Below are 10750 nucleotides of genomic sequence, written 5' to 3' on the forward strand. Positions count from 1 at the left end.
AAGCATGTCAGTAGGACACCTTCTGATTAATTGCTTGTATCTTTCCCAAGCTTCATAGAGGGATTCACCTTCCTTCTGCTTGAAGGTTTGAACTTCCACTCTAAGCTTACTCATCTTTTGAGGTGAAAAGAATTTAGCTAAGAAGGCATTGACTAGCTTTTCCCAAGAGTTCAGGCTGTCTTTAGGTTGTGAGTTCAACCATATACTAGCTCTGTCTCTTACAGCAAAAGGGAAAAGCATAAGTCTGTAGACCTTGGGATTAACTCCATTGGTCTTAACAGTATCACAGATTTGCAAAAAATCATCCAAAAACTGATGAGGATCTTCCAATGGAAGTCCATGAAACTTGCAATTCTGTTGCATCAGAGAAACTAATTGAGGCTTAAGCTCAAAGTTGTTTGCTCCAATGGCAGGAATAGAGATGCTTCTCCCATAGAAGTCGGGGGTAGGTACAGTAAAGTCACCAAGCACCTTCCTTGCATTATTGGCATTGTTGTTATTTTTGGCTGACATGTCTTCTTCTTTTTCAAAAATTTCTGTTAGGTCCTCTCCAGAGAGTTGTGCTTTAGCTTCTCTTAGCTTCCTCTTCAAGGTCCTTTCAGGTTCAGGATCAGCTTCAACAATAATGCCTTTGTCCTTGTTCCTGCTCATATGAAAGAGAAGAAAACAAGAAAGTATGGAATCCTCTATGTCACAGAATAGAGATTCCTTGAGGTGTCAGAGAAAAATAGGAATAGAGGGATGAGGTAGATAGAGAAGAATTCGAACATATAAAGAAGGAGAGCGAGTCTGAATTGCTAATTGAGGAGGAGTGTTAGTCCTTAAATAGAAGGAGGTGAGAAGGAGGGGGGAGAATTTTTGAAAACAAATTTTAAAAAATTTGAAATAATTAAAAGGAATTTTGAAAAAGTGGTTGAAGGTTTTCGAAAATTAAATTTGAGAAAGTGGTTAAGTGATTTTGAAAAAGATTTTGAAATTAGCAATAAAAAAGGTATGATTGAAAATTATTTTGAAAAAGATGTGATTGAGAGGATATGATTGAGAAGATATGATTGAAAATCAATTTAAAAAGATTTGAATTTTAAAATTAATGACTTGGCTAACAAGAAATTTAAAAGATATGATTCTAAAATTCAAATATTGGATTTCTTAACAAGGAAGTAACAAACTTGAAATTTTTGAATCAAATCATTAATTGGTAGCAAGGATTTTCGAAAATAGTGAGAAAAAAATGGAAAAAGATTTGATTTTGAAAAAAAAAAGATATGATTTGAAAAAGATATGATTTGAAAAAGATTTGATTTTGAAAAATCATGAAAATTTGAAAAAGATTTGAATTAAAAACTAACTTACCTCCCTTGTGTTGTCCTGGCGTTAAACGCCCATTTGGCTACCTCCTTGGGCGTTAAACGCCCAGCCAGGTACCCTGGCTGGCGTTTAAATGCCAAAATTTTTTCCTCACTGGGTGTTTTGAACGCCTAGCTTTTTCTCTGTGATTCCTCTGCTGTATGTTCTGAATCTTCAATTCTCTGTATTATTGACTTGAAAAGACATAATTTTGAAATTTTTTTTTGAATTTTTAATGATGAGAGAGAACAACAACAAAATGAAAGTAATCATGAAAAACTAAGATCAAATAAACAATGCATGCAAGATACCAAACTTAGGAATTTTCATATTAGAGACACTAACAAATTGAGAATGCGCATGAGAAATAACAAAAGACACTAAACAAGAGAATTTAAAGATCAGACCCAAGAAAATCATCAAGAACAACTTGAAGATCAATGAAGAACAAAATGCATATATTTTTGAAAAATGCAAGAAAATTAAAAATATGCAAGACACCAAACTTAAAATGTGACACTAGACTCAAACAAGAAACACAAATTATTTTTTATTTTTATGATTTTATTAAATTTTTTTTTCAAAAATTATTTTGGAAAAAGAAGTTAAAGAAATTCGAAATTTTTAATAAGAATTCCAAGATTCATGCCATGTTATTCTAAAGCTCCAGTCCAAAAGAATTAGACATGGCCAATGGCCAGCCAAGCTTTAGCATAGAATTGTAAATAAGAATCCTAAAGCTGATGCAATGTTATTCTAAAGCTTCGGTCCAACTGAGTTAGACATGGCCAGATGGCCAGCCAAGCTTTAGCATACAATTACATACAACAATCCGGTGAATATGATAAGTTAAAGCTCCGGTCCAAAAGATTTAAACATGGCTTAATAGCCAGCCAAGCTTTAACATACCATCATGAAGCTCGAATATGGAATTCATTCTTAAAAATTTTGATGAATTTTTAGAAAACAAATATTTATTATTTTATTATTTTTTTTTGAAAATTAAAAATAAGAAAGCTTAAACATAAAATAAAATTACCCAATCTAAACAACAAGATGAACCGTCAGTTGTCCAAACTCGAACAATCTCCGGCAATGGCGCCAAAAACTTGGTGCACGAAATTACAATCACACTTTTGCAATTCCGCACAACTAACCAGCAAGTGCACTGGGTCGTCCAAGTAATACCTTATGTGAGTAAGGGTCGATCCCACGGAGATTGTCGGCTTGAAGCAAGCTATGGTCATCTTGTAAATCTCAGTCGGGCAAATTCAAATGATCATGAGTTTTGATAATTAAAAGATAAAGGAAACATAAAATAAAGATAGAAGCACTTATGTAATTCATTGGTAGGAGTTTCAGATAAGCGTATGAAGATGCTTTGTTCCTTCTGAATCTCTGCTTTCCTATTGCCTTCATCCAACCATGCGTACTCCCTTCCATGGCAAGCTGTATGTTGGGAGATCACCATTGTCAATGGCTACCGTCCGTCCTCTCAGTGAAAATGGTCCGGCTACGGGTTACGTAGGGCTAATCATCTGTCGGTTCTCACTTGTGTTGGAATAAGATCCAATGATCCTTTTGCGCACTGTCACTGCACCCAACAGTCATGAGTTTGAAGCTCGTCACAGTCATCCCATCCCAGATCCTACTCGGAATACCACAGACAAGGTTTAGACTTTCCGGATCTCAAGAATGCTGCCAATTGATTCTAGCTTATACCACGAAGACTCTGATTTCACGGAATTAAAAGGCTCTGTTGTCAGGAGAGGCAATCATGCGTCATGAACCAGGAACCCAAGAGATACACACTCAAGCTCTTGCAGATAGAACAGATGTGGTTGTCAGTCACGCGTTCATAAGGGAGGATGATGATGAGTGTCACGGATCATCATATCCATCAGGTTGAAGTACGAGTGAATATCTTAGAACAAGAATAAGCATGAATTGAATATAAAAACAATAGTACTTTGCATTGATTCATGAGGAACAGCAAAGCTCCACACCTTAATCTATGATGTGTAGAAACTCCACTGTTGAAAATACAAAAGTGATGAAGGTCCAGGCATGGCCAAATGGCCAGCCCCCAAAACGTGATCAAGAGATCAAAAGTGATCCAAAGATAGTCTCAAAGATGATCTAAATATCCAAAGATGAAAATATAATAGTAAAAGGTCCTATTTATAATGAACTAGTAGCCTAGGGTTTACAGAAATAAGTAAATGATGCAGAAATCCACTTCCGGGGCCCACTTGGTGTGTGCTTCGCCTCAGCATTGAAGCTTTCACGTGCATAGGCTTCTCTTGGAGTTAAACGCCAGCTTTTGTGCCAGTTTGGGCGTTAAACGCTAGTTTTAGTGCCAGTTCTGGCGTTTTACGCTAGAATTCTTTGGGTTGACTTTGAACACCAGTTTGGGCCATCAAATCTCGGACAAAATATAAACTATTATATATTGCTGGAAAGCCCAGGATGTCTACTTTCCAAAGCAATTGAGAGCGCGCCAATCGGGCTTCTGTAGCTCCAGAAAATCCACTTCGAGTATAGGGAGGTCAGAATCCAACAGCATCTGCAGTCCTTTTTCAGCCTCTGAATCAGATTTTTGCTCAGGTCCCTCAATTTCAGCTAGAAAATACCTGAAATCACAGAAAAACACACAAACTCATAGTAAAGTCCAGAAATGTGATTTTTATTCAAAAAATAATAAAAATATACTAAAAACTAACTAAAACATACTAAAAACTATGTAAAAACAGTGCCAAAAAGCATATAAATTATCCGCTCATCAATCGCCTGTTAGGTAAATCGCATTACTACTTTTTAGATGGTTACATTGGCTATTTTCAGATTCATATAGCCCCTGAGGATCAGGAAAAGACTACTTTTACATGTCCCTTCGGAACGTATGCATATAAGAGGATGCCTTTTGGCTTATGTAATGCACCGGCTACCTTCCAAAGGTGTATGATGAGTCTTTTCTCTGATCTTATTGAGAGATGTATGGAAGTTTTTATGGATGATTTTAGCGTATACGGTGATTCCTTTAGCCTTTGCTTGGATAGTTTATCTAGAGTATTAGACAGGTTTGTTAGTTCAAACCTTGTTTTGAATTTTGAAAAGTGTCATTTTATGGTCAAACAAGGTATTGTTCTGGGATGCGTTGTCTCTAACACTGGTATTTCTGTAGATCCAGCAAAGGTAGATGTCTTTTCTAGTTTACCTTCCCCACCTCCGTGAGGGAAGTCCGTTCGTTCCTTGGCCATGCAGGTTTTTACTGGAGATTCATCAAGGACTTCAGTAAGGTAGCTTTACCTTTATCTAGATTGCTGCAGAAGGATGTTGAGTTCGAGCTGAGTGGGGACTGTATGGAAGCGTTTGATAAGCTGAAGATCACCTTGACTCAAACTCCAATTGTGAGAGGACTAGACTGGAGCCATCCCTTTGAAATTATGTGTGATGCTTCTAACCATGCTGTGGGAGCGGCGCTGGCCCAACACGCAGGTAAGAATCCTTTTGTAATTGCATATGCTTCAAACACATTAGACGCTGCTCAGTCTAATTACACTACCACTGAAAAAGAGCTTCTGGCTATTGTTTTTGCTCTGGAAAAATTCTGAGCCTACTTACTTGGTACTAAGGTGGTAGTGTACTCAGACCATGCAGCTCTAAAGTATTTATTAGCTAAAAAAAAGTCTAAACCAAGGATAATACGTTGGATATTACTGCTGCAAGAATTTGATTTAGAAATTAAGGATAGGAGTGGTTCCCAGAATTTGGTGGCGGACCACTTGAGTCGCCTTGAGCACAATAAGGATGACTCCACTCCTATCAATGATGCTTTTCCATTTGATAGCTTGCATGCAGTATCTGAAGTAGTCCCTTGGTATGCACCTGTAGCTAATTATCTAGTTAGTCACATTTTCCCTCCCAATTTTACTAAGCATCAGAAGGACAAGCTGAAAAGCGAGTCCAAATATTATATATGGGACCCATATTTGTGGAGGTGTGATGCTGACCAGGTAATTAGAAGGTGTGTGCCCCAATCAGAATTCCAGTCCATTTTAGAGGTCTGCCACTCCTCTGAGAGTGGTGGACATTTCGGCCCACAAAGAACAGCTAGAAAAATTTTAGACTGTGGATTCTTGTGGCCCACTCTTTTTAAAGATGCTGCTGCTTTCTGTAAATCTTGTTCCCCATGCCAAAGATTTGGTAATATATCCAAGAGGGATGAGATGCCCCAACAAATTATGTTGTTCTGTGAAATTTTTTATGTTTGAGGCATTGACTTCATGGGTCCGTTTTCAAACCCTAGCGGTTTTTTATATATATTGTTAGCTGTGGATTATGTTTCTAAATGGGTGGAAGCAATTCCTACCCGTAATGATGATGCTAACACTGTTGTCTCTTTTGTTAGAAACCATATTATCTGTCGCTTTGGATCACCACGAGCAATCGTGAGTGGTCAAGGCACTCACTTTTGTAACAGGAGATTAACATGCTTACTGAAGAAACATGGCGTCCTTCACAAGATAGCAACAACCTACCATCCCCAGACTAATGGGCAAGCTGAGGTGTCTAACAGAGAGATAAAGTGCATATTGCAGAAGATAGTCAAGCCTCATAGGAAGGACTGGAGCACCAGGCTCCAAGATGCGCTTTGGACATATCGGACAGCATACAAGACACCAATCGGGATGAGCCCTTTCCACTTAGTTTATGGAAAGGCCTGTCACCTCCCAGTTGAGGTAGAGCACAAAGCTTTCTGGGCGGTAAGAGAATACAACATGGGATTTGAGAAAGCCAGAGCTGAAAGGAAGCTGCAACTGCAAGAATTAGAGAACCTTCGCCTAGAAGCTTATGAGAACTCCAGGTTGTACAAAGAGAAGGTGAAGGTTGTGCATGATAAGCACATCAAGAGGAGGGAGTTCCAACCTGGGGACTTAGTCCTCCTTTATAACTCCAGATTGAGGCTCATGCCAGGCAAGTTGAGATCAAGATGGGAAGGTCCCTATAGAGTAGAGAAGGCTAAGCCATACGGAGTCTTTCACTTGAGTCATCCTTCAAGCTCCGAATTCATCAAGGTTAATGGACATCGCTTAAAGCTATATCATGGTGAGAAGATGAAGAAAAATAAAGAGTTAGTGATCTTCCTCTTGGAGGATCCACCAACAGCAGAAGACTGAGCTAGTGGACCGTCCAACTTAAGGACGTTAAAGCAAAGTGCTGGGTGGGAGACAACCCACCATGGTATGATCGTTCCTCTCTTCTTAGTTTTTATTTTTAGTGACTCTTCTCCTTATTTCTGTATTTAGTCTGCATTTGCATCTGCATACAAAAAAAGGGGAGGCACATGATGCGCGAGCGTCACTGACGCGTTCGCGTCATATGTGCAGGCGTGAAAAAGGGGATTGAACAGAGAGTTACGCGGGAGCGTGGCTGGAGGCGTGCCTTAGGCACAAACACGCCCACGCAGACGCGTCCCTGACGCGTCCGCGTCATTTGTGAAATCATCCCCCACGCGTTCGCGTCTCCCACGCGCACGCGTGACCCTGAAAAATCGACGTAAAAAGGTGTATGGATAGAGAGTTAGGATGGAGTGGTGCTGAAATGATGCTAGAAGCACAAGCTGTATCACGCGTATGCGTCCCTGACGCGTTCGTGTCATTTGTCCCAACTAGACCACCCACGCGTGCGCGCCACCCACGCACACGCGTCACCCTAAATTTTGGCAATTTGCATATGAAACAGAGAGTTGTGCGTGCGCGAGGCTGCACTCGCGCCAATAGCACAAATCAGGTTATGCGTGCGCATCACCCACGCGTACGCGTCACTTGAAAATAGCGCAAACCACGCAAACGCGTGCTCTACGCACACGCGTCACATGTGACACACAACTTTACTAGATTAGCGCCAGAAATCTTATCTTTTCTCCTCCAATCCTAATTCTTTCTACTCCCTTTTTAATTCTTTCTCATTCCTTCTTCCTTCTTTATTCCTTCTTACTTTTTACCTTCTTCTCTTCCCTCTTCATCTTCTTCATCAAGGTTCTTTTCTTCTCTCCCTTTTTACTTTTTCATTATTACTTTTATTTATGTTTTCTTCTTCTTTTTTTCTTTTTACTTTCATTATCTATGTTTTCTTTGTCTTTCTTTTTCTTTTTACATCCTTTTAATTGGTGTTAGAAACTTATTTGGGTGATTCTTTTCTATATTTTGCTTGTGGATTATTAAGGAGTTATTGACAATTATCACCAATTATTTTTGGGTTGCTTGCATGTTCCAATTTACTGCTTTCAATCACATATTTACCATGCATGCTAAGTGTTTGTGAAAAAGTCTGTATGGCATTGTGTATTTTTTTTAATTATTCTATTCTTCTACTCTAATGCCTGTTTCTTTCACAAAACCCCTTTCAATTTTTTATTAATTGAAAATAATTGTCAATACAAACAGATTGTTAGTTTGAAACACTTGATAATCAAATTGGGCAATTAATGCTTGATCTATGCTACTCATGTCTTTGCTGGCATGCTAATAAATATCTTGCATCTTGCCAGAATATGCCCTAGCTATATTTCCATTGATGAACTGGTCACATGTAGTCGTGACCATGTGATAATAGTCATCTTCCTTTACCTTGGCATTGATTATCACTTGTAATGTGCTCTTCCTTGCTTTAACCTTTGGCTTCACATGTTACTTTCCTTTTTCCTTTTCAGGATGGCCACCAAGAAGGGTAAAAAGAAAGCTACTCCCAAACCACCAGCAAGGAGAGGAACAAAAAGAGTACTCACTGCGGAACCATCTTCGACATCAGTAAAGCCCTCATCAAAGCGAGTCAAGAGGATCATTAAGGTCAATGAGACAGAGAAAGCCTTCCCAGCAAAGGACACTGCGCGATTCACCAACCGCTACTGTGAGCAGATGTTCCCCATCCTGGCTGAGCGAAGCTATAACAATGAGCACCTATTAATCCTCCCTACCCACATTGTTGAGTTGGTTTAGCCTCGAATTGAGCGTAGACATTGGGGATTCCTACGAAGACAGCCACGGCAGGTTAATCTCTCATAAGTAGTTGAATTCTACTCCAATTTTCACATGCCAACCCTACAGTCTGTCTATGTCTGTCAGAAGCAAGTCCCCATAAATGAAGAGGTCATTCAGCGAGCTTTAGATCCTCCCCCTACTCCAAAAGGATTGGACGTATTTCAAGAAGCCTCTGTCAAACGCCAGAGATACAAATTTGACTGGGACGCCGTTCTCAGAGTCATAGCACAACCTGGCAGCAGATGGACCTATGGATACCATCGTTCCCGACCTAAAGAGATATTGGCTTCAGCACTCACCCTGGAGGCTCGAGTATGGGCATAGATTATGTCCCATTACGTCTTTCTGAGCACTCATGAGTCCTCCTTCACTGCAGATATGGCTGTTCTCCTCTGGTGTATCCTTACAGACCAGCCCCTCAACTTACCAAGACATATCCGGCATGCCATGGGACATGTACAAATTGCGGGCAACCTACCCTTTTCCGCCTCGGTTTCAGATCTCATGTCCGCAGCCGGAGTCTCCTACAGAGCTAGGGATACCAAGGACATGATTCCATGGGTTGATCAGATTGTCCCCAATGGGAAATACATCAGACCTCCAACAATAACCACTAGCCGGCCTGCAGACCCGGTCGAAGATATTCCTCCTCCTTCCACATCACAAGCACCTTCCACAAATCAACTGCTCTATCAGATACTTGAAAGGTTGGACCAGAAAGACCAAAAGGCAAAGCTAAGGGAGCGCCGTAACCAGCGCCGATACACATACCTCAAGGAGCTGCTTATTGGTAGCCACCCACCTGACAAAGACCCAGACACCCCGGACTCCACTTCATTTACCAGCACAAGGAGCCATGACGGTCCCGATTGTGGAGACACTGCTACCAGCCCCCCTTTGTTCCTGATTGATGGCACCGAGGACCGTGTAAAGCCTTAAGTGTGGGGAGGTCGGTCAGTACCTGACTTCCGGAGGTAACTTTTCTCTCTTAACACCAATAGGATATATTTTTTTTTATTAGGATAGGATAGATTGCATAGTAATAGTTATTTGCATGCATGTTCTAATTGGTTGAAAAATAATAAGTCTCTTTTAAAGACTCTATTTTTGAAAAATTTCACTAATTTAAATTAAAAAATTTTGTGTTATAAACTTGTTTGAAGATTGTAAATTGGAACATGGTTTTAAGCTAAGAACACACAACCTGTGAGACTTGAGCCTAATTATATGGTTACATTATTTAACCATAACTTTTTATTCTTGTGTGTTTACTTCTCTATGATTGTAATCTATATTTTGTTTCATCCTATATGTCCAATGTTTAGTGTATTTATATGCATGCATATGATTGAGGCCATTACTTGTTTTGCTCACTTATCCCAAATAAGCCTACCCTGCTAAATCACACTTGTTAGCCACTTTGAGCCTATTAATCCCCATTTGTTCTATATTTTACCACATCACTAACATTAAGCAGAAAAACAAATTGAATACCCCAATTGAATTTTTGATTAGCTTAAGATAGAGATTGTGTATCAACTAAGTGTGGGAAAAACTGTGGGAACATGGGTTAATAAGGGAATGTGTTATATTTTTTTTTACTTTGATAAAATATTGGGAATTTGGGTACCTACTCATGTGAGACCAGAAAAAATAAAAATCCATGTGCATTGATAAGTTATGTTTATTTTTCTATATAAAAAAATCAAAAAATATTCAATAAATAAGCAAATAAATAAGGGGACAAAATTATCCCAATACAAAGTTAAGTTTATAAAAAGATCAATGCATATGTGATAAAATTAAAAGAAAAGTTGATGCATGAGTATGAGATAAAAAAGTGGGAATTTTGGGTAGTTAGGCATGATTTTAAAAGTATATAGAGTGTGTATATAGGTGAGAGCTTAGGTTAATCAAAGATTCAATTTATAGCTCACTTAGCCATATATATATATATATATATATATATATATATATATATATATATATATATATATATATATATATATATCCTCACCCTTACCTTAGCCCCGTTACAACCTTGAAAAGACCTCATGATGTTTGCATTGGTACATTAAATATTATTGATTGATTAGGTGAAGAACAAAGTTTAGAAAGCATGACTAGGGAAGACTAGAGTGATTACCCTATACACTTGAGTGACTAGAGTGCACATACACCATTAATAAGGGTTCAATGCTTGATTCTATGTTCCCTTCTTTTATGAGCTATCTTCTTACAAGTTTACTTGTCTTTTATTATATGATTAGAATTAGTGGAATTTAAATTTATGTTTGTCTTAAAGAACTTATTTACTTTTAACCAAGTAGACAGAATCATATAGTTGCATTCATACATAG

General features: G+C 38.8%; 1 non-coding gene across 1 annotated transcript; it reads left to right on the forward strand.

Annotated features, from left to right (window-relative positions):
• On the forward strand, positions 1-108 carry LOC112781447 (small nucleolar RNA R71). Its single transcript, XR_003192223.1, has one exon. It is a non-coding gene; the product is annotated as a small nucleolar RNA R71 (small nucleolar RNA).
• The last annotated feature ends 10642 nt before the right edge of the window (positions 109-10750 follow it).

Source organism: Arachis hypogaea, chromosome 19 (genome assembly GCF_003086295.3).
Source record: "Arachis hypogaea cultivar Tifrunner chromosome 19, arahy.Tifrunner.gnm2.J5K5, whole genome shotgun sequence".
In the NCBI taxonomy this organism is placed as follows: Eukaryota; Viridiplantae; Streptophyta; class Magnoliopsida; order Fabales; family Fabaceae; genus Arachis; species Arachis hypogaea.